The sequence below is a fragment of the Lissotriton vulgaris genome, chromosome 11 (genome assembly GCF_964263255.1).
Source record: "Lissotriton vulgaris chromosome 11, aLisVul1.2, whole genome shotgun sequence".
In the NCBI taxonomy this organism is placed as follows: Eukaryota; Metazoa; Chordata; class Amphibia; order Caudata; family Salamandridae; genus Lissotriton; species Lissotriton vulgaris.
In genome coordinates this window covers 121079915-121105447 of record NC_141699.1, presented here as the reverse complement: position 1 = coordinate 121105447, position 25533 = coordinate 121079915, and positions in this window count along the sequence as shown.

Genomic DNA, 25533 nt, shown 5'->3' with positions numbered 1-25533 from the left:
CATACCTTTCAAGTCGAGTCAAGTCAAACCACTTTATTCGATTACTTAAAATCATAAAAGTATGCTATACATGTACACATTTTAAAAAAAAAAATTGGTTAAAAATGCGATATACAAGATAAAAAATACAGTACAGAATCATTAAAGCAACGTTAACGGTCATTTCTAAATTTAGAGCAATTGATTCTGCTACAATGGCGTTATATTAAAAAGGTTGGATTTCTAGTACGGCTTTCTGTCTATCCCTCTTAATTCTTACAGACGCAGCGAGAAAGCTGGCAACACTAAACATGATTACAGGAGATTACAACAATTGTAAAAACAATAAGGCAGGTTTACACTGGATAAAATTCATTTTCTTTAGTAGAGGGAGGATGAACCTTTTCTTGGCATCATGGTAAAAAGGGCAAAAGAACATAAAGTGCAAGGTGTCTTGGGGGGAAAAATCATCACATTTACACGGGGCACCATCTTCAGGTCTGCTCCAACCCTCCAAATCCCAGAGTACAAAATGTAGTTGGTTAAACCGGAATTTTGTCAGTAGCCATCTATGAAAAGAATTTGTCACTATGGACAAATAAGGTGACATCGCTAAAGGCAAGGTAGCCAAAACATGGCGCCTAACCAATGTTTTACCTAATTCTACAGCTTCCCGCTCTGCCTCCCTTAACCTAACAAAGTTAATTTTTACCCACTCTAGGTTAGCCTTGCATAAGGATTCTGGGTTAGAAAAGATCTCAGGTCGCCCCATGTACATGGCTAACATTTTTATATAGGACAACCACTGGATTTCTTTCCTATTGTCAAGGTTGATACAGTCGTTTAGGATCTTATGATTTAGGGAAAGGTTAGGATTCAGCCAAATTTTAATCCATAGCAGTATCGGGGCTATTTTAATTATGTCTGCTATGTAGCCTATCCCCAATTCAAGATGGACAGAGTGGGTAGCTGTGGAATGCGGAAGGCCCAGAAGGGACCGCAGAAATTTATTTTCCTCTGTTTGGATGAGGTCCGGTTTTGTGAATCCCCATATTGATGCCCCTTACCTTGCGATAGATATAGTCTTGGCTTTGTAAATTGCCAAGATCGCCTCAAAGGGTTCCCCCCCCCAACCTTTTGGCGAAACCTAACACTGCGGCTGAGGAACTTCTCACTGCATTTACCTTTATTGTGAGCTGTGGGGACCATGAACCCCTATCATCAAAAACTACTCCCAAATAGGTAAATGCCTTCACTCTGGTGATTACCTCTCCACCACAGAAAAAGGACTTCACTTTGTTCTTTGTAACACCCAGTGACATAACATGCGATTTGCCATAATTTACCACCAGATCCAGGCTTTTCATAAAGTCCCCAAATGAGTCCAGCAATCTTGGCAGGCCCAGAGGGGTCCTTGCTAATAAAACAGCGTCGTCCGCATATAAGAGCACCGAAACCGGTGTGCCTCCCATGCGAGGGATATATGGAGTCGCTGTTAACAGGTTTACCTCCAGCGAATTAACATACAGCGTAAACAACATTGGGGCCAAAATGCATCTCTGCCGCACCCCTCTACCGGACTTAAAACTTGACGTACATTTCCCCTCATTTGTCATCCTAATTGAGGCATTTAAGTCTTTATGCAGCTAGGCCAGAAAATATACAAGAGGCCGATCCAGGCCCAGCTCCAGGAGCATTGTCCACAGCTTTGACCTATTAACTAGGTCAAAGGCTGTGGACAGATCCATGAAACCCAGAAAAATAGAGTCCCTAGCCGCCTTTGTATATTTAGCTATTATTAAGTGTAGGTTCAAACATTGGTCCTCCGTGCTCCACTCCGCTCTAAAGCCGTACTGAGCATCTGACAGTATGTTATTGTCAGTAGCCCACCCTGTTATCTTTGCTAGGATAACCTTCCCCAAGATTTTTATGGAGGAATCCAGCAAGAATATAGGCCTATAGCATCTGGGGTCTCCCCTTTGCCCCTTCTTGAACACTGGGATTATTGTCGATTGAGACCAAGATTTAGGAAATCCTACATTGGCCGAGGTGTTAAAGACATTAGTCAAGATGTTTGCCCAGTATAATGGGTTTGCCTTGTACATGTCTGAGGGGACCCCATCAGGTCCTGGTGCCTTTCGTCCTGCTGAGCCTTCAATTGCTTTAACAACTTCTGCTAAATAAAATCTTACTGGCATAACAGGAGGTTCTGAGGCTGGAGCCTCAAAGGTTTCTAGCTCAAGATGACTTCCGAAGATTTGTTCAAAGTGGCTCAACCAGTCCTCCTCTGCTATGTTAACTTCCAAGACATTATTTTGTGTATTAGAAAACAGGGGCGTGTTAATAATGGACCAGAATTTAGCACTGTCTGTTAGGGTTCTTTGTCCATAAGCTCCTCCCACGCATCTTGTTTTATTTTCTTTTTCCTATCCAGTACTGCTCTAGTGTACTTTCTTCTGAGCTGAGCAACCAACGGTTTATTCTTTGGTTGCTCCTGAAGAGCTTTTTTGAGGAGATTATGCGTTTTGGTGCAATTATGATCGAACCAGCCATTTACCGGATTATTTTTAGTGGGTCGACTTTTGGACGTGAGCTCTTTGGCTACTTGGGAGCAGATAGCTTCATAAGAGGTTATTACCTCCACCCCGGTTGAAAGGGGGTCTCCACAGATGTTTAAGTCATGAGCAGCCTTAACGATAATAATATTAAAAAAGTCCTCAGGCACCACCTTGCTCCACTTTACCCTCCTCCCCTGGTCTTTGGCTCTAACTTCCACTACAGCCAGTAACGGAACGGTTTGTTTAAAAGTAAAAAAACATTTATCAGCTCAATTACCACTGGATTGTGGTCACTAAAGGAAGACGACATAGCATTATATGAAATAACATATTTTAAAAGTCCTGAAGAAAGAAATATGTAGTCAATTATTGTTTCACAATCCCTGCCTATATAAGTAGCAACACGAGTACTTTTGTCAAAAAACCCTGCTTCGAACAAATCGTTATTAGACAAAAGGTTCTCCAGGGCTTCACCTTTATTAGTATGCTCAAAATGTTGTGGGGATGTGAAGTCTGGCCCATCGTTATCAATCAATAGGCAATTCTGGCTACATAAATGCACATTAAAATCACCCAACAAAATATATTGGCAGAAAGTGGTTGGCTTTACATTATAATCTTTTAAAAATTCAGTCAACCATACCAGATGCTCGTTTGGGAAGACGCCTTGCTGCGAATTATAGCAGTTCACTAGGATTATTTTAGTGTTATTTGTAGGGTTTACTTCCAAAATAAGGAAATGATTGGAGGCACAGACTACTCTTTTAACTTTCCCCCTAACATTCACAGATACTAATAGCACTAGTCCCCCTCTATCTCTCCCGGATGAAGATCTTAGCGCAGGTACAAAGTACGAGGTGAAACCATCTAGCCAAAAGTCACTGTCCTTATCCCATGTCTCTTGGAGAGCCACAATATCATGTTTCTTAACAAAATTCAACCAGTTGCTGTCCTCTCTCTTGGAACGCAGGCCAGCAATGTTCCAGCTTAACATCTTAACCGTTTCCCCTTCAGCGTTATACATGTCAAGTCAAGTCAAGTCAGAGAATTTATATAGCGCGCTACATACCCAGAGGGTCTCAAGGCGCTTGAGGAGGGGTGGGGAATTACTTGTCAAATATCCACGTTTTAAGTTGCTTTCTGAATGCTAGGTGGTTCTGGGTAAGGCGAAGGTAAGTGGGAAGTGAGTTCCAGGTTTTAGCTGCTAGGTAGGAGAAGGATCTACCTCCCATGGTGGTTTTGTTGATGCGAGGTACAGTGGCAAGGGCTTGGTTGGATGATCGTAGCTGGCGGGAGAGGGTGTAGAAGGACAGTCGTGTGTTGAGGCATTCTGGTCCGATTTCGTAGAGTGCTTTGTGTGCGTGGGTTAGGAGCCGGAAAGTGATCCTCTTATTGATGGGAAGCCAGTGGAGGTTTTTCAGGTGACCAGAGATATGTTCTTTACGCGGGATGTCTAATATGAGCCTGGCTGAGGCGTTTTGGATTCGTTGGAGTTTTTTCTGGAGTTTAGCAGTGGTACCGGCGTAGAGGGTGTTTCCATAGTCCAGTCGGGGTTAGATAGTTACATAGTTACGGGGTTACAATAGTTAGTGAGAGGAGTCAGAGTGGGGTGATCCGGTGCCGAGGAAACCAGACCTGTGAGAGACTCTTCTCTTGTACCCTCACTAGCCTCTCGTCAATCACACAGTTCTAGGCCGGAAAGCACGTCAAATCTGTTATGTGTGGCAATGTTAGGCCCATAGTTAAAATAGATCTCTCCACCGGGTCTATGGGAAGAAGCCGGCGTCTGGGCCATAACAGGAGTGTGTGGTCTCATTCTCGCACTTTGTGGGGGCACTCTTATGGGATGATTATAAAAATACCCAAGAGGTCGCACACAAATACTATTAGCGCCATATGTCATAGAGGCGGCCCTTAACAGAACTGTAGCCACATGTTGTGGGTGTCTGAAATTTACAATTACACAGTCCCCATTGCACGTCTTTCTGGAGGACCCTATCCAGTTTGCCCTTCTAGTTGTAATGATGTCGGGGGCAAAATTTATAGGGAAGTGTTAGAACTGGGGGTCTCTAGTTGGCAGAGGTAGGTACCACTGTCCAAATAGGGACCCTTGCTTCTAGTCAGGACAAGGGGATAACCCTCTTAGATAACCCCTGCTCGCCCTCTAGGTAGCTTGGCCTGAGCAGTCTAGGCTAACCAGAGGCAATGCGTAAAGTATTTGTACCAACACTCACAGTAACACAGTGAAAACACCACAAACTGATTCCACAACAGTTTAGGAAAATAAAGATATTTATTCTAAACTACACAAGACCAAAACGGCAAAAATCCAACATACACAGTTCAAGAATATGGTTTCAAAAGAGTTCTTCAGGTTGTAATCAAAGTTCTTTAAGTTGCTTTCAAATAATCCACAGATGCGTGAAAAGTTCACAGTTGCGTCACGTTGACTCACAGTACCTTTTAGATGCAACAAAGTTCCACAAGCAGGAAGCTGGTGCGGTGGAAAACAAGTGATGCGTTACTCCTGAGACCCTGGGGAGGCGATGCGACAGCCCCGCTGCAGCAGCGGGCGTGCGGCGACGAATCCGGTCTGTATAGGGAGGAAGGCAGCTTGCGTGGATTCCGGTGCGTAGGTTCCGTAGGAAGTCTGTTCTCGCAAAGGCACGATGCGATGATCTCGTAGGGGCTGCGACGATCACCGGGGCGACGATGCGCGGTCCAGCGGTGATCCTCTCTCTCGCAGCTCCTTGATGTGATGTTTCTGCGACGATGTTCGCAGCGACGTGATGCGGTCCGCAAGCAAGCGGCGCGGCGATCTTACCCAGGCGAAGGCTCTGCGACGACACTCGCAGCGATGTTCAATTCTCCCGCACCGGTCTGGTGCGTCCCGCAAACGAAGGGTGCGACGGCTCCGGCAGCGATGTCAGGTGCTGCGCCGATCTCGACCTTCGTAGCGGCGGGAAACTTCTCGCACTGTCGGGGTTGCGTTCCGCAAGCGAGCGATGCGACACTTTTCAGCTTCAAAAGTCTCTCAAGCTTAGTCTCAAGCTTCCCAGCTCAGGTTCAACTTCTAGAGGCCCCACAACTGGATCAAGCACTCTACGAAGGACAGAACTCTCCCAGCAGAGTTCAGGGAGACTGGGGGTGAAGTCCTTTTGTTCCTGGGACTTCGGAAACAGGGAGCCAGCTCTTCTCAGGCCCTTGGAGATTCCTTCAAGACAGGGGACACAGCTCACAGCAAAGTCCTTCCCCTCTCCTTGGCAGCAAAGCAATAGCAGGTCAGTCCAGCAGAGCAACAGCAGGACAGTCTTCCTTCTTCAGAGTCAGCCTTCTCCTTGGCAGAGGTTCCTTCTTGATTTCCAGGATGATCTAATTTTCTGTTGTCAGGGGTCCTGTACTTATACCCCTAAAGTCTTTGTTCTCTCTGTGCATGTGGGCCCTGAGCCCGGTCTGAACCAGTTCTGGGTGGATCCTGAGCACTTTGTTTTGCTGGCTGCATCTTTCCTTTCAGAGTGAGGGGCAGGGTCCTCAGCCGCCCAGCAGGAGGTAGAGCCAGCATTGTGGCAGGCAGGCACAGCCCTATTCAGGCCAGGTGCTAACTCCGCCCACCACTCAGGTAGCAATTGCTTCATTCAGCCTAGTGCTGACTCATCCAGCCTCTGGGGGAATTCCCCAGCCCCTGTCACTCACAAACCAGACAGTCAATACACAAACAGGCCCAGGCACACAGAAGGGTGAGATAAGAGAACAGCAGCTTTCTAAAAGTGCTGTTCTCAAACACAGGATTTAAAAACCACCTTTCCTAAAAGATGCGTTATTAAATTCTGAGTTCAGGGATACTAGATACTTATGTCCTATCTTGTTCCTATGGGAAGAAATGCTGTTAACCACTGTAGCCAGCATCCCCCATGTTAACCTAAGGAGCAAGATAGCCTTACAATAGTGAAAAACGAAAATGGCTGTAATTCACTACCAGAGCATGTCACCTGCACTAGTACATGCTCTACCTTTCACATACACGGCACCCTGCCCAGGGGGGTACCTTGGGCCTTCCATAGGGGTGACTGATGTGCACGAAAAGGGAAGGGTTAGGCCTGGTCAGCGGGGACGCGGACCAGGAGGACATGGCAGTTCTAAACTGCCCGTAGGCGCTGCAGGGGCAGGCCCGAGACATCATTTTAGAGCTACTCCTGTGGGTGGCACAATCAGTGCTGCAGGCCCACTAGTAGCATTTGTCATCACCGGCCCTGGCACACCCCGTGCACTTTACTAGGGACTTCATGGTGATACAAATATGCCAAACATGTATATCCAATCAGAATAACAATTTACATAGGGAGCACTTACACTCTGGCACTGATCAGCAGTGGCAGAGTGTCCAAAGCATCTAAACCAGCAAAAACGAATCCAGCACAGCATCGAAAAATACAGGAGGCAGAGGCAAAAAGATAGGGGTAATCACGCCAAAGATGTCAGGTCTAACACGTGTCCCCTCCAGCTGAAAGTGGGGAGAACTACCCACCCTCTTGGGAGTTCTCTTCACTAAGGCGGAAAAACCTGGACAGACCATCAGCGTTGGCGTGTTCTGTCCCAGGGCGGTGTTCCACCGTAAAGTCCATTCCCTGTAGGGAGATGGACCACCTCAACATTTTTGGATTTTCTCCCCTCATGTGCATTAACCACCTGAGGGGTCTGTGGTCGGTCTGAACACGAAAGTGAGTCCCAAACAGGTAGGGCCTCAACTTTTTCAGAGCCCAGACCACAGCAAAAGCCTCCCTTTCAATCGCACTCCACTTCTGTTCCCTGGGGAGTAGCCTCCGACTAATGAAAGCTACTGGCTGGTCTCCATTCTCCTCAGTGGCTTGTGAGAGTACTGCTCCCACACCATGCTCTGAAGCGTCCGTCTGAACTATGAACTCACTGGAAAAGTCAGGTGCCTTGAGCACCGGTGCTGTGCACATCGCAGTTTTCAGGGCATCAAAAGCAGTTTGGCAGGCGTCAGTCCAGTCAACTCTTTTGGGCAACTTCTTGGAAGTGAGTTCTGTCAAGGGGGCAACAATGGTGCCATATCCCTTGACAAACAGTCTGTAATACCCGGTGAGTCCTAAAAAGGCTCTCACCTCTGTCTGGGTCTTGGGGGCTCCCAAGCCAGAATGGTATCGATCTTTGCCTGTAGGGGCGCCACCTGGCCGCTCCCCACCTGGTGTCCCAAATACACCACAGATCCCTGCCCTATCTGGCACTTGCTGGCCTTGATAGTGAGGCCTGCCTTCTGCAGAGCCTTCAACACTTCGCAGAGGTGTTGCAAGTGTTCTTCCCACGTAGAGCTGAACACCGCAATGTCATCCAGGTATGCGGCGCTGAATTCCTCCAGCCCGGACAGTACCTGGTTAACCAGTCTCTGGAACGTGGCAGGGGCATTCTTCAACCCAAAGGGCATGACACGGAACTGGAAGTGCCCCTCTGGCGTTGAAAATGCTGACCTCTCTTTGGCCCCATCAGTTAAGGCAATCTGCCAGTACCCCGAAGTCAAATCAAATGTACTGAGGTACTTGGCAGCTCCCAACCGATCCACGAGCTCATCAGCTCGGGGGATAGGGTGTGCGTCAGTCTTCGTGACCGCATTGAGCCCACGGTAGTCCACGCAAAACCGGAGTTCTGGAGGGCGACCGGTGGTAGCAGCTTTCTTGGGGACCAAGACCACTGGGCTAGCCCAGGGGCTGCTGGAGGGCTCAATCACCCCTAGCGCCAACATCTTGGAAACCTCTTCCTTGATGCTGGCCCTGACCTTGTTAGCTACCCTGTAAAATTTTTGCTTCACAGGCAGACTGTCTCCAGTGTCCACGTCATGGACACACCAGTTGGTGACTCCTGGGGTCAGGGAGAACAGAGAGGAGAACTGACCCAACACTTGGCGACAGTCACTCTGCTGTTCTGGGGTCAGGGTGGGCGAGAGGACCACACCATCCACTGACCCGTCTTGCTCTTTGACTGCCAGGAGGTCAGGGAGAGGATCGCTATCCTCTTCCATCCCTGCATCTGTAGCCATGAGCATGGTTACTTCAGACCTCTCAAAGTGTGGTTTGAGGCGGTTCACGTGCAAAACTCTCAGGGGCTGCCTGGGAGTCTTCAGGTTAACCAGGTAGGTTACCTCGCTCTTCCTTTCCACCACCTCGTATGGCCCAGACCACTTGTCTTGGAGCGCGCAAGGCTCCACTGGTGCCATCACCCACACTTTCTGCCCAGGTTGAAACTCGACCAGAGTGGTATTCTGGTCGTACCATCTTTTCATTTCTTCCTGGCTTGCTTCCAGGTTCGCCTGAGCGAGTTTCCTGAAGCGTTGTATCTGGTTGCGGATGGCCAGCACATAGCTGAACACATCCTGGGGGGATTTCCCACGGGACTTTTCCCAACCCTCCTTCACCAGTGAGAGAGGTCCTCTAACAGGGTGGCCATACAGGAGTTCAAAGGGACTGAACCCTAAGGACTTCTGAGGCACCTCCCTGTAGGCAAACAACAGGCATGGTAACAAGACGTCCCACTTACGTCTCATGGGCTCCGCTAGGCCCATAATCATACCTTTCAGGGTCCGGTTGAACCTTTCAACCAGCCCATTTCCTTGAGGGTGGTAAGGAGTGGTGAACTTATAAGTTACCCCACACTCCTCCCACAGAGACTTCATGTACCTAGAGATGAAGTTGGTACCCCGGTCGGAGACCACCTCTCTGGGGAACCCCACACGGGAAAAGATCCCCATCAATGCACGGCCCACCACAGGTGCTGTGATTGTCCTGAGAGGGACTGCTTCTGGGTACCGGGTGGCATGGTCCACCAAGACCAGGATGAACCTGTTGCCTAAGGCTGTCTTGGGGTCCAGGGGCCCTACGATATCTATGCCCACCCGCTCGAAAGGGGTGCTCACCACTGGGAAGGGTTGAAGGGGGGCCTTCAACTTCATTCCAGTCTTGCCACTAGCTTGACAGGTTTGGCAAGATCTGCAAAAGGAACCAACGTGCTTTCTCATCTGGGGCCAGTGGAAGTGGGTGACAAGCCGGTTCAGGGTCTTGTCTTGCCCCAGATGTCCTGCGAGAGGCACGTCATGAGCCAGACCCATTAGGAAGTTTCTGAAGCGCTCGGGTACCACCAGCACACGGGCTGCACCCGGCTCAGCAAACTTAGGCTCGCTATAAAGTAGGTCACCTTCCCAGTAAACATAGTGATCTTTGACTGCTCCACCTGCTGCCTGATCTACAGCCTGTTGCCGCAGACCAATGAGGGAAGGGCATTCCTTCTGCGCCTGGCAGAACTCCTCCCTGGAAGGACCACCTTCTTGCTGCCAATGGGTCAGCTCAGGTAGGTCTCCCAGTTCTGCCACCTGTTCCCCTGTAGGTTCCAGGGCATCCCACTCAGGTTCTGCTTCCTCCTGGACCGTGGGAACGGCTGGGGCTGGTTTCCCGCGCCCTCTGCCTCTTCCTCTCCTGGCGGGTCTCTGGGCCACTGTTTCAGGCTCCAGTTCTGCTGATTCACCCTTACTGGCTGCCATAGCAAACGTGGTCACGCAGATCCACGCAGGCAGGCCCAACATCTCCAAGTGAGTTCGGTGTTCTATGTCCTTCCATGGAGAACTCTCCAGGTCGTTGCCTAACAGACAGTCTACAGGCACGGCATCACTGACAACTACCTCCAAAAGACCAGAGACTCCTCCCCATTCAAAGGAAACCTTCGCTAGCTTGCAGAGGCGCACTGAGCTGTCAGCGGCCACTACAGGGCGGAGTACGCCAGGGATGATTTGCTCGTCCGACACCCACTGACACCTCACGGATGTCACACTGGCTCCGGTGTCTCTCAGAGCTTCAACCTCCCTCCCATTGATGGTCACCTTCTGCCCATATTTCTTAGTGTTAGAGGGCAGTAAGGTTTCCGGGACCATCTCTCGGTCTCCTAGCGAGACAAGGGTCATGACTGCTAGCTCTCCCCAGTCACTAGAAACCAAATCCCCACCCAAAGCTACACTAGCTAACGCTGGGGCGGGAGCACCAGTGGGTGCGGGCTTCTTCTTGGGACATTTCGGAGCAATATGGCCCACCTCATTGCAGTGATAGCAGGTAGGAGGACCCTGGTTATTTCTCCTGTCTCTATTGTCCCGCCTGCCCTTAGAGGGCCATGGCTGTTTATATTTGGTGGGTTGGGAATCCTTTTCCTGGGAACTATTTTGGGGCCCTTGTGAGAACTCCTTTTGGTTACCCTTGTCCCCCCCACTCTTCTGCTGGGGACCCTGCCCACCTTTGGCTGTGGTACCCACAATTCCTCTGTGGACCCTGGTACTGGTCCAGCGGTCCGCCTCCTTAGCAAGCTCAATGGGGTCTGTCAGCTTGCTGTCTAAAAGATGCTGGCGCAGCTCTGGAACACAAAGACTACTCAAGTGCTCCCAACTGATTAAATGCAACAACCCCTTTAAATCAGTTACTTTACTGCCCTTCATCCAACCTTCCAGTGCACGCGAGTACCCATTCACACAGTCCATCCAAGTCTCAGACTCTTTCTTCTTGGAGTTTCTAAACTGCAGTCTGTACTGCTCTGGAGTAAGGCCATACCTGAGACATAAGGCCTCCTTCATATTGGGGTAGGTCATGGCACCTGCCAACTCTAAGGGCTCTAGAGCACTCCTCCCAGAAGCCTCAAAATGTTTCCACAGGCCCGCCCCCCAATACTTATCAGGCACACCATTCATCTTCAATGCAATTTCATACGAAGTGAACCAGGCATAAATATCCTCACTCCTATGGTAATTCTGTACCAGGTCTTTGGGAATATATACTTTACCCCCATGCACTGGCTGCGCGCTGCCACCATTTGAACTGGCATCCACCTCCTTGTTTTTCAGATCCAGCTCTTTCAGTCTCAACTCATGAGCCAAAAGCAATTTCTTTTCCTCTAAGGCGCGGGCATTCTTGCTCTCCTCCGCCGCCTTCTCTACTTCCAATTGCTTCATTTTCATTTTCATGACCTCCAAGTCATATTCTCTTATTCTTTGATTTTCTTGTAACTCTTCTGGGGTGAGGCCCCTACTGGAGTGGTTGCTGCCAGCTCCTGAGCCTACTCTGCCCACTGGCAGATCTTTGCCTTGAAAAGCGCTTTCTACATCCACAATATCATTTCCTTCTTGTGCCTCCCAATGGGTCTTCAAGATTCTCTGCAACTCCTCCTTCCTGTAGGCGCTCTTTATGGGGCACTCAAACTGCTGGCAGAAGTACCTAAGATGCTTTACCGGGTAGGAGTACAGATCTTCAATCGAGAATTCCAAATCTATCTCTGCCTCCTCACTGGGCGCCTTCCCATTCAGAGACATGATGCTTTTCGAAGAGTTACTCAACAATAGAATTCAAAAACTCAAAAACCAATAGTATGCGGTGGCGTAGTGGTCTGCACTCACTAGTGATGTACACCAATCACTGTGGGTCAAGTACAAATACAAGTTCAAATCCCATCGCCTGACCACCAATGTTAGAACTGGGGGTCTCTAGTTGGCAGAGGTAGGTACCACTGTCCAAATAGGGACCCTTGCTTCTAGTCAGGACAAGGGGATAACCCTCTTAGATAACCCCTGCTCGCCCTCTAGGTAGCTTGGCCTGAGCAGTCTAGGCTAACCAGAGGCAATGCGTAAAGTATTTGTACCAACACTCACAGTAACACAGTGAAAACACCACAAACTGATTCCACAACAGTTTAGGAAAATAAAGATATTTATTCTAAACTACACAAGACCAAAACGGCAAAAATCCAACATACACAGTTCAAGAATATGGTTTCAAAAGAGTTCTTCAGGTTGTAATCAAAGTTCTTTAAGTTGCGTTCAAATAATCCACAGATGCGTGAAAAGTTCACAGTTGCTACACGTTGACTCACAGTACCTTTTAGATGCAACAAAGTTCCACAAGCAGGAAGCTGGTGCGGTGGAAAACAAGCGATGCGTTACTCCTGAGACCCTGGGGAGGCGATGCGACAGCCCCGCTGCAGCAGCGGGCGTGCTGCGACGAATCCGGTCTGTATGGGGAGGAAGGCAGCTTGCGTGGATTCCGGTGCGTAGGTTCCGTAGGAAGTCTGTTCTCGCAAAGGCACGATGCGATGATCTCGTAGGGGCTGCGACGATCTCCGGGGCGACGATGCGCGGTCCAGCGGTGATCCTCTCTCTCGCAGCTCCTCGATGTGATGTTTCTGCGACGATGTTCGCAGCGACGTGATGCGGTCCACAAGCAAGCGGCGCGGCGATCTCACCCAGGCGACAGGCTCTGCGACGACACTCGCAGCGATGTTCGATTCTCCCGCACCGGTCTGGTGCGTCCCGCAAACGAAGGGTGTGACGGCTCCGGCAGCGATGTCAGGCGCTGCGCCGATCTCGACCTTCGTAGCGGCGGGAAACTTCTCGCACTGTCGGGGTTGCGCTCCGCAAGCGAGCGATGCGACACTTTTCAGCTTCAAAAGTCTCTCAAGCTTAGTCTCAAGCTTCCCAGCTCAGGTTCAACTTCTAGAGGCCCCACAACTGGATCAAGCACTCTACAAAGGACAGAACTCTCTCAGCAGAGTTCAGGGAGACTGGGGGTGAAGTCCTTTTTTTCCTGGGACTTCGGAAACAGGGAGCCAGCTCTTCTCAGGCCCTTGGAGATTCCTTCAAGACAGGGGACACAGCTCACAGCAAAGTCCTTCCCCTCTCCTTGGCAGCAAAGCAATAGCAGGTCAGTCCAGCAGAGCAACAGCAGGACAGTCTTCCTTCTTCAGATTCAGCCTTCTCCTTGGCAGAGGTTCCTTCTTGATTTCCAGGATGATCTAATTTTCTGTTGTCAGGGGTCCTGTACTTATACCCCTAAAGTCTTTGTTCTCTCTGTGCATGTGGGCCCTGAGCCCGGTCTGAACCAGTTCTGGGTGGATCCTGAGCAATTTGTTTTGCTGGCTGCATCTTTCCTTTCAGAGTGAGGGGCAGGGTCCTCAGCCGCCCAGCAGGAGGTGGAGCCAGCATTGTGGCAGGCAGGCACAGCCCTATTCAGGCCAGGTGCTAACTCCGCCCACCATTCAGGTAGCAATTGCTTCATTCAGCCTAGTGCTGACTCATCCAGCCTCTGGGGGAATTCCCCAGCCCCTGTCACTCACAAACCAGACAGTCAATACACAAACAGGCCCAGGCACACAGAAGGGTCAGACAAGAGAACAGCAGCTTTCTAAAAGTGCTGTTCTCAAACACAGGATTTAAAAACCACCTTTCCTAAAAGATGCGTTATTAAATTCTGAGTTCAGGGATACTAGATACTTATGTCCTATCTTGTTCCTATGGGAAGAAATGCTGTTAACCACTGTAGCCAGCATCCCCCATGTTAACCTATGGAGCAAGATAGCCTTACAATAGTGAAAAACGAAAATGGCTGTAATTCACTACCAGAGCATGTCACCTGCACTAGTATATGCTCTACCTTTCACATACACGGCACCCTGCCCAGGGGGGTACCTTGGGCCTTCCATAGGGGTGACTGATGTGCACGAAAAGGGAAGGGTTAGGCCTGGTCAGCGGGGACGCGGACCAGGAGGACATGGCAGTTCTAAACTGCCCGTAGGCGCTGCAGGGGCAGGCCCGAGACACCATTTTAGAGCTACTCCTGTGGGTGGCACAATCAGTGCTGCAGGCCCACTAGTAGCATTTGTCATCACCGGCCCTGGCACACCCCGTGCACTTTACTAGGGACTTCATGGTGATACAAATATGCCAAACATGTATATCCAATCAGAATAACAATTTACATAGGGAGCGCTTACACTCTGGCACTGATCAGCAGTGGCAGAGTGTCCAAAGCATCTAAACCAGCAAAAACGAATCCAGCACAGCATCGAAAAATACAGGAGGCAGAGGCAAAAAGATAGGGGTAATCACGCCAAAGATGTCAGGTCTAACACGAAGCCACACCGCCTGTTCAGCCACAACACAGTTTTATTTTTAAGGGAGTCGTGCGATTCCTCAGTTGTCTGAGCTGAATGCATATCTTGGGCAGGAACATTGGTTAGGACAATTACGTAGGGAGTGCACTCCAGCGGAAGGTTGATTGATTTACATGTCCTCGCCGGATTGATGCTAGGTGTGACGTCGGGCCCTTCTATTGGTCGTGTAACTACACTCGCTGTAGTGGAAGGGGCTGATGTAACTGGGTCGGTTCTAGTTGTAAGCTGGGTAGGGTGCTGCTGGTTTGCAACTCTAGCTACCTGCTCTATCCCTCCTTTAGCTACCAGCTCTGTCCCTCCCAGACCCGTCTCCGCCTGTTTATTGCTGTTAGTCAATGATATGTGTTTGGACAGCAACCCTCCTAACCTTTTTACTTCGGCAGTAACACTGTCGAGTATACACACAAGGGGTTGGACATATTGTTCTAATTTAGCTTCAAACTTGGCTTCCAAAGAGCGAAGTAAGTCTGAGAATTGAACTGGGCTTAATACGTTACTAACCCCATTACAAACCTCCTGTACTTTGGTGGACTCATCTGTGTTGTTCTGTGCTGGCAAGGGGGTATCTACCCTTTTTTTAGAATGCTTTCCCCCCCTTTTGTTTTGTTGTTTCCTGCAATTTCTAACAGGTCTAGTAATGGGCAAAACCTCTTCAATGTCATTGTCATCGCTAGCAATATTTAAGTCGGCTACAGCGGGCTCGGTGTGAACCTGGGCTACCACCGTGGTCACCCCGGTAGGATCCTTATCGGGAGTGGCAGACTCAGTTGGAGTCTCCACGAGGATCGGGGAATCTTGGGTAAGATTGAGAGGACTACCCCTCCCCAGAGAGGCCCTCCTGTCGTTATTTATTTTATTAACCATCTTCAAGAGGTAATTATCAATAGGGCCAGCCCCCGATGTAAATTTTTCCTTTGAGCCACTTGGCATGGTTTAACCTATAGCCTCGGTTTATACCACTGGGGTGAGAAATACAAAGTCTAATAAGTATCCGATGCAGTACAAACAGGAATATGTCAATAATGTAGGTCAACACTTTCCCGGGTACAAATGTCTTTGGAACCCGAGACACAGTTTTTGCCAGGGAGTATGGCCCAGCCCTGCCTCTTCCTGTCTATGACTGTCATAGACTTTCCCGCCCTTGTCCCGGGCTTCTCCCGGGCAGCTCCCGGGCAGCTCCCGCGACGCGGGGGGTAGCGCTGGACTTTAAGCGCCTCTTGGCGCGAGATCACTGTGCGCGGCTTCCGGCTACCGGCCGCTGAGGATTCTGGGCAATGAAGTCCCACAGGCACTGCTCTCGGCACTTAGGTGACAGAAAGTGCGGCGGCGGTGGCGGGAGGCTGGTTGTAGCGGCGATTCTTGAAGGCAGGGTCCGCTGGGTCCACAGGCGAAGGCGTGGCGTCACCCCCGTGGATTTTCACTCTCCCCGCTCTGCCGGGGGTAGTGCTGGACTTTAAGCGCCTCCTGGCGCGAGATCACTGTGCGCGGCTTCCGGCTACCGGCCGCTGAGGATCCTGGGCAATGAAGTCCCACAGGCACTGCTCTCCTCAGCGCGGCGGCACTTAGGTGACAGAAAGTTCGGCGGCAGCGGCGGCGGGAGGCTGGCTGTAGTGGCGATTCTTGAAGGCAGGGTCTGCTGGGTCCACAGGTGAAGGCGCGGCGTCACCCCCGTGGATTTTCAGGCTTAGAAATTCGCCAAAAGGAATGTTATTCTTTTGTGCTTTGGGATGGTTGCTCGTATATAATAGTAGAGAATTTTTATCGGTTGGTTTTGTATACAACTCGACTTTTAATAACTCATCATCACTTTTAATGATAATATCTAAAAATTCTACCTGCTCGTTACTATAATGACTGGTAAACCTAAGGTTGGAATCTCCTAGGTTGAGCCATTCGAGAAACGTATCAAGGTCACTGCTGGCACCGCTCCAAATGAATATGATGTCATCTATATAGCGGTGCCAGCTAGTGATATTCTCGAAAAATGGGACGACCTCATTAAATATGTGTGGATAAAAATTCTCTACTATTATATCCTAAAGCACAAAAGAATAACATTCCTTTTGGCGAATTTCTAAGGCTGAGGAGAAATTGTACAGATTTGAAAGATTTCTACCACCATGCAGAGAACACTTAAAAGAAACTCAAAGCTAGAGGATACCCTAACAAATTAATTAAACACTTGTTAAAAAGAGCGCGATTTCATGACAGAGACAGCCTATTGGATCAAAACAAAGATAAGAGAAATAACTCGATGGATAGAGTAGTTTTGTGACGCAATATTCCCACATTAGCAACCAAATCAAAAATATTGTAAACAGGAACTGGAAGATCTTAAATTATAATACAGAAACCCAGCTGAACAAACCCTTATTTTCCTTCAGAAGGAATAAAACTATTAGAAATTCTTTAGTGAAAACCTACAAAAGTCCAAGAGAAATACAAACAACAATAGGAGGAACTGTAGCAAATGGCAACTACAAATGTGACACATGTTCCATCTGCTCCCATTGTATAGACAGTAAAGAGTTGAAATTCTCTGGTAAAACCCTCACATCTAAGACACTCAACAATTGCCGCAGTTAAAACATGGTGTATTTACTGATATGTCCCTGTGACTTAGGATACGTGGGTGAGACGAGCAGGGAATTACGCACACGTGTACTGGAACACAAATCAGCCATCCGCACTAAAAAGATCAATGCCCCACTGACAGAACACTATAATAATAAGAACCACAGCTGTGAGGACCTTAGATGGTTCATCTTAGAAAAAATCAGAGTGAACAGACGTGGAGGCGATGTAGATACTCTTAGAAAAATCCGAGAACAGTGGTTCATGTGCCACTTGAATACAGTCAACAAGGGACTTAATTCTAGAGAAGACTGGACAAAATGTATTTAATATTGCTCCTGAAGTACAGTTTAAGCATAAACTTGACAGCTTTTGAACTTTACCTAATGTATTACTCAGACTTACTCCCATTAACGATAGTCATCTCCTGTAAGTAGTTACAGGTAACGCAGCCTCTCACCAACTTACAAGATAACTGGTGACAAAGGTTTTCTAGGAGATGCCCTGTCTCCTTCCTCTTTACATATGTTCAATTAAAAATTCTGTTGGGGAGGCATTTATAGGCCACCCTTTCCTGTTTCTAGCCGTGATGTTTATCTAGTTGTTATCACGCAATATCAAGCGCGCATTTGAAGTTTCCAATTCCCTTTATAACTTCGCTAGTAACTAGGCGTTGTTACGCGCAATGTGGGAATTTTCCCAAGTCGTACATGCGCGCATTGGCATCAAACACTACATCGTTTTGCCTCCATGGTTTGAGAGGTAATAGCCTATCACAATGCAAGCTGTATGTACCACATGATTAGGCACAGGTCCATACGACACACTGAGTGAGAGAGGTGGCCATGAAATTACGTGAGGACCTGATAGGGAACCATTTCGATTTGCTTCCGTTTCCTGTCTGTGTTTTATTAATGAGACGGGGTTTCGGAACCCAGCAACATTTACATGGACCCTATTCCGAGATGCACAGCCATTGGGTATTTAGTGCTGACACTGACCAATGAGATCGTCCCTAACAGCGTTTTTAAGCCGTAACAACGAGCATTACCTTTGCGATTCAACGCGGAACCCCGGGTAAAAGGCAATACGAAGGGACCTCCAAGGTAATTTGGGAACCTCTACCGTGAGAGCTTAGTCCTACTTTTTCTCCGCTAAACAGGCATGTTTAGGAACTAATAGTCAGTCTCTTTTCATTTGCTTTGACAGCAGCCTGCTGTTTTTTCTGGAGCACAACGGCTTGATCTACCTCGTTTAATAACGGGTGGCGCTATCAGCGAATTGCCGTCCTTCAGGTAGGATGCGAGGGATGATTTGGCCTTTAGGTTTAGCATAGAGAGTGAGAGCTCATACACTAACATAATGTAATCCAACCATGTCTCAACAGAGGAAGGGTTGGTTTGTTACAAATGAGGGCTGGTTACAAATGAGCGTTTTATATTTTTTCAGCCTTCTACATGGTATTGAGAATCATGTGGACAGCCAATTTTTAAACGCAATCTGTAAGGTACTTTTCCAAGAAACTGCCTTCATCTAAAAAGAAGTAAATTAGTATCAAGAATAAGAAACCAACACATGCCAATTTTGCCATTCATTAGGTTCTGTACGGATCCTAGGTAGTGGGTCCACCACCCCATAGACCATCAATATAACTATTCTTGTAATATTTAAAATGAGAATTTTTAAGGTATCACAACAATCGTAAATAGGAGCCCAGTGCCCCACGTATATACAGTTTGATTAAGGATTAAATATAGGAGTGAGCGGCAGGGACATATGGTACCAGTTTATATATATATATAAGATGACCTTGCCCATTAAACATATTGGAGTAATATCAAGGGGATATAGCATCTACCTAGAGAATTAAAGCACAGGAAATGATTAAATTGACTTCCTGCATAACCATTGTATTGTACTAATTGTATATGTATTTATTGTAGGGTGAATTTTCTGGTACCCCGTTGACATGGCAGAATATTATAAGTCTTGCCAAAGATGTTATAAACTGCTGTATCCATCGAAACGCGTTGACGCACTTTCAAAGTACATATCAAGATTCCAGCACTTGTGTTGAAATACAGATTACATCTTTGTATATGACAAAGTGTATACATAGGATTTCGAATGTACATGTTGTATTGAACAAATGTTATGTTTTACATGTTTCTGTCTGTCTTTCCGATTATGCGGGTCATAATTGATAATGTTCGAGTTTAATTTTAGTTGTGATTATTGCACTTTGTATAAGTAGTTTGATTTTAGGACATACATTATTTGTATTTTTAATTTTGTGTGTATGAATTTATATTTGTAATAAAAAATGCCAATTTTTTATATATGGTTGTTAGACCTGGCATCCTTGGCGTGGTTTCCCCTGACTTTCTAATCTCTACCTCCTATGTTGTTGATTCAATGCTGGATAATGTTTTGCTGGTTTAGATGCTTTGGGCACTTTGCCACTGCTGATCAGTGCCAAAGTGCAAGTGCTCCTAGTAGGGCCTGTACAGATGTAAGGGACATGCTGCAGTAGTGGATTACTGCCAAATTCGTTTTTCACTGTAGCAAGGCTACCTTGCCCACAGGACAGAATGGAGGGGGGGTGGGGGCGCATGGGGACCTGCCTATCTTCCTCCAGGAACAAGATAGAGAATCCAAACTTGGTTTCTCAGGACTCAGAAATTCATAATACATCTTTTAGCCTGGGTGGTTTTTGAATGTGGTGCCTGAAAATAGCACTTTTAGAAAGTGGCTAATTTCTTGTCCAGTTTGTCTGTGGGCCTGCCTGGGTGTGCGAGTTAGAGGGAGTGTGACAGGGTCTGGGAAAGCTCCAGCAGTGGGATGATAGCTGGCTGCCCCTGAAGGTTAGGGGAGAAGGGGTGCTAGGCTGTACCCTGCCTTTACTATACCGTCTCCCCTGTCTGCTAGATGACGGATGTCCCTGCCTCCGTGCTTCAAAGGGAAAGATTCCCCAGGACCGAGAGACTCCCACCGCCAGAGCCTGGACAAGGGCGACCCGTGCTTAAATCACAAAAACTCAAAGGCATCAAAGACAATTTTCTGTATAAAGGAAAGACCCGTGTACTTTAGAATCAGACTACTTCTGACCGAAGAGGAGACGCCCTGCTGAAGAGGACACCGTAGGAAGACCCCAGGAACAGTGCTGCCATTGCTGTGTGTCTGGAAGCTGACCTGCTGTCTTGTCTTGTCCTGCCTAAGAGGGACCGTTGGGACTGTGCTGTGTGCTTTGTCCCCCTCCTGCCTAGAAGAACTCTCCAAGGGCTAGAAGAAGAGCTAGCCTCCTGGCCCCAGAGTCCAGGGACAAAGAAACTCTGCCGTGGTCATCGCCTTCCCCCCCTTCTTGCTGTGTGCGGGGGAATGACTTGTTGGTGACTTGAATTGCCGAGGGAGAAAGGGTGCTGCGGGAGCTTGTGGGCTCGTATCCTCCCACCCCAAGCTCGAACTTCAGACAGCATCGCCAGAGCTCAGGAGGCCTCCTGCCTGCCACTAAACAGGAGCTCTGTGGGCCCCTGACTCTGCCCGAGAAAACCCGGGTCCCCCGGCATCCACCGGTGCCCCCAACATCGAGATCTGCAAGGCACCGGGAGCCGCGAAGTGAAGGGGAGGCTCGCCCAGATCGCCGCGCTGGGATTGGACAGCGGGCTCTGACGTCACCGCTGGGATTCCCTGACGCTGCGCTGCGGTTGGCTGGCGGCCCGCCGCGTCATCCGGGAGCCGCGCTGCGATTGGCTGGCGGCTCCCGCATCACCAAAAGAAGGAGTGGGGATTGGCTGCCAAGTGCCGGGACCGACGGAGCCCCCAGGGACCCAAGACTCCCAATCCCCCCAGTAAGAACGCACTGCCCCGGTGTCCCCGAGCGCCTTACCGGGTTACCGGCCCACAGAACGGCCGCTGTATTCCCTAGCCCGTGGCTCTACAGCCAGTGTCCGCACCTACGGGGGCACTCGGAAGCCGCCCCCTACCTCCGCCCTTTGTTGCTCGTTCCATTCCGGAGTCGGGTACCAGGCGCCAGACCAGCGCGGTACTGGGACTCCTGCTGAGAGGCTCCCCGACCTGACGGAGCCTCAAACGGGCCACACAATTACCGGGGGCAGTCCTGATCACACCCCGGAGTAGAGGAGGGGGCGCCAGAGAGCCTGAGAAATACCACAGTGGGGGCTACATCGTGCATTTTGAATTGCACAATCGTTTGCAACAGACTCTTTTTACTTTATAAGAACACTTTCCACAAGGAGAACACTTTTGTTTTAAGAAGACTATTTTATGTTGGGTTATGTCCGTTTTTTTTAAAGTCTGCCTAAGAACATATAAAAATATGATTTTTATATTATACCAGTGTGGTGTCCATTTGTGGTGTCCCCTTTCATTACTGTGAATGTTGGTGCAAATACTTTACACACTGCCCTGGAGATAAGCCTGTCTGCTCTGCCAAGCTACCAAGGGGGTGAGCAGGGATTATCTTTTGACGTACATCCACCTTGCCTTGACTAGAGGAGAGGGTCCCTAGTTGGTCAGAGGCCGTGGCCCTACCAAGTACGGACCCCCAATTCTAACAATGGTTTTATATTGATTGTTTTTATATTTGTTGAATTGTGGATAGGCATCAAGGGGACTTTGTTTTCATAGACTGCTTAAAACAGCCTTACCTTGATGCCGCTTTAAATAAGTCAATTTTAAAGAGAATCTTAGCAGTAAGACTTATGGTGCTGCCGATAAAAGACATTAACATGCACTGGAAATCCTTAGAGGTGGTCAATAGTTGCCGACTGGGCCAACAGTTTGAAGAAACCATGGCTCACTTCGTTTGCATACGCCACTGTTTAGGACAGGCACGCCACACTTTACTAAAACCATTGTTTCTAAAATATGGAACACGCACATGTCAAGATGTGATGGAACTTTTCTTTAACCTGGACATTCCAAAGGAACTGGCAAGATTTACGAAATTTGCATATAAGTTGAAAGAACTTCTAGCTAATGCTTTGCACATTGCACTTTAAGTGAATTCCTCACCGCTAAAGCACCGAATACGTACCTGCATAGTCGCCATGGAATTTTCTCTAGGTCCCATAAAAATGAGCGAAAGTTTGCACTTCAATGAAAAAAAACCTAAACCATTGCCTAATCAGGGATTGTAACTAACTCAAGGCATTAACAGCTGACTATTTCCACTGTTTTACTTATGTTAGCATCAAATGTAATATTTTAAACCTATTTTATCCATGTGATATTTATTATTGGTTGAATAGATACCGACCCTAATCTAATTAATTAAGTGCGGGAATATCTCCGCTGGTTCTCCATTGTAACAATTTTAATTAATTGAAACAATAAACGTTACCTATCTATCTACTTAAGTACTGAAATAAGAGATAAAGCCAAAGCCTTAACATAAGAAACAACGTATAGATACCCATTTACAAACTCATTTGTACAAAGTGAAACCAGGAAACCCGGATAAATTGTGCTTCCCAGCTTAAATTGTGTGAAAATCACAATAATTCCGAGCACCAGTGTTCAGATCACAAATTTCCACAATAAGTTGATGTAGATATGTTCTTTTTTATTTTCACTCCTCCTATGCCGGGGCTGCTCCTCCGCAAAGGCGGAGGAGCGTCGCCCACGGCTTGAAGCAGTGCAAAGGAAAAATAAAATGATAATAACAGAACACTATCATCATTGTATTTTCAGTATTACAGTTGCACTGCACCCAGGTTGTTTAGGAGGGGCGGGAATGGGCTCCCATGATGTCGAGGGAGGAGGAGTGGTGGCTGCACCTTAAGTGCGCATGATGGTTTGGCAGGCCGTCTCGGGCCGGCCAAACCGCCATGCGCACTTTGCATGTTCTCACAGGCTTCATTGTACAGCCTGGGTGGAGAACATGCCCAGTCTCCCAGTCCTTTCTGAGTGCTGAACTATGGCTTTCAGACCAATTATACCACTGCTGTAAGGCAGCGTTATGATTGATCAGAGAATTTTGGGAGTCTGTGTGCTTCCTGCTGGAGGAGAGGCTGCACCTGGTTGACGGCGACCACCAGGTAAGATTTCTTTTCCTTTTTTTTTTCCCTAACCCCCACCCTCCTCTACTCCCCCGCAACATTTCCTATCAGCCGCCACTGTCCTATGAATTCAAAAGAAGAACACATCGACATCAAGTCATTGTGGAAACTTGTGATTTGAACGCTGGTGCTCCGAAGTATTGTGATTGTGACTGGGGACATTTTTTGTCGCCTACTTGAGAACGTGGAGTGGCCGCTTCGCATCCTTGGAGCATCAATTTGTACCTTATGCTATAAATATTTTATGGGATTGTGCGCAGAAGGTACCCTGCTACATCATTGCTGTATTGTTTAAATTGTTTCACCTGAGGCAAAACATTTATTTCACTCTAAACACTTTTTGTATTCATTATCCCGCATGTAAGCACATTCAAACATTTGATCTCAGACTACCAGTTGTACAAAACTAACACTTTTAATAAGTACTTCTCTATGTAGTGCTCTAAAGTGCCCTTATAATGCCAAAGCTTCTACAAGTTAAAGAAATATACTTTCTTCAATTTTGAAAAGACTTTTTCATTTATATTACATGATGTTTGTTGCATGATTTACATAGCAAATGTTTTCAGTGCTCGACTCCTGCACAGGCTCTAAGATCCAAGCCAGACCTCTTGGCCCGGCTCTGGCTCGGCTCTTCCTTCTAATTTGTTGGCTCACCTACCTCTACACAACAGTGGCACCTGCTGGAGAATAGATGTGTAGCACTGACAAGAATTGGAGAACAGAAACATGGCATCACCGCCTGTCGGAGAATACAAATACTGCAGCGCCGCTTTGGCACAGGGTGCCTCTTGTTGTTGAACTGAGTCATAACAGTGTCACTCTCTGAAGCATAGAGGCTCCACAGTGAAATGTTTGCACTGGGCAAGAGGGTGCATCAGCACCACCTACTGGAAAAAAGAATGAAAAAACATGACATGGCAAGGGGAAACTGGAGCTTTGGGAGGCAAGTGCCTCCCAAATTTGTTATTTTTTGGGGGTTGACATGTTTTTTTTTTGGGGGGGGGGTTGATGTAATTTTAGTGTGGTATGGGTTACAACAGGGTTTTGTATGGGTATTGCAGTTGGTTTAACATGAACTATGGGTTTAAGATATATTTTGGGTGGTGGATACTTCTTTTGTAGTGTGGGTGATACTGGTGCTCTGGGTTGGGTGAGTTTGCATTTGAGGTAATTGTATTGGGTTGTGAGTTGCAAAAAGGTTTTGCGTGGGGATGTAGGTTTGGTTTGTGTATATGATGGGTTTAAGGTCTTTTTAGTTGGCGGGGTACTTCCTTTGGTACGTTGGTGATAATTGGACTTTGGGTATGTATTGGGCTAGTTTGTTACTTCATTTTGGGGTTCAGATGTATTTTTGAGGTTTCATTTAATTTTATTGGGGTGTGCATTATAATATAGTTTTGGGGGGTATTAGGAGTAAATTTGGAAATAATATTCACTTTCTGGTAGTTTTTTGTGGTTCCCCAAATTTTGTAGGATTTAGGATAATAAATAAGTTTTCTGGCCTATTTTAGAGACAGCTGCATTTATCCCATGTTTTCTAGGACTGGAGTTAGAAAAATAAATACATTTCCCAGACTATTTTTAAGGCATTTGCAGTTTCCAAAATTGTTTTGTACTAGAGTTAGAATAGTGGAACTGTACTCCCATTGTCAGTAAACTATTTGTTGGTTTGAGTGTGTAACTGGAGACAAAAAAAGCAAGGCTGCTTTGGTTTTTAGTGTCAATTTTATAATTTGCTTGGTGTTGTGTTTTTTGTGTTTGATTTTGGTCAGGACTGGTTTTAGGATTACCGTTAAGGTTATTTTAGGTGCTGCCTGCACAGCTCATATGCTGCGTTGCAAGACATATTATTTACAATTACGTGGGTTTACAAGCAGCCCACAGCATACCGGTAGTTGTTTTCGTTTTCACTCTCATTCACAATCTTTGGACTGCTTAGCTCCTATAGGCTTCCATTCATTTCTTGTGCTAGCTCCTCCATTGAATGAGTGAATGAATGAGATGATTTTATAAAGCACACAGTACCCGAGGGTGTCTTAGCGCTGAGAAGATTCAGTCTGGAAAAACCAGGGAGTCATAGGTTTATTTGGGGGGTGGAGAGAGGAAAGGCCAGGTGACCTCATTGATTTAATGTGGAAACAGCCAGGTCTTCAGCTGGACCAAGTACGCACTATTTTTTAAATCATTTTATAAGCGTTTTGGTATTAATTATGGACGTCCAATGTGCTTTCCTACTTTTAACACAGGTAATCAGCTTCTTAATATTGTTGCTTTCACATTTTCTGCTTTTCTCTCTTGATGCTTTAGTTATTTACACCCACAACTGTCCTAATCTGTTCCACACTACACTACAT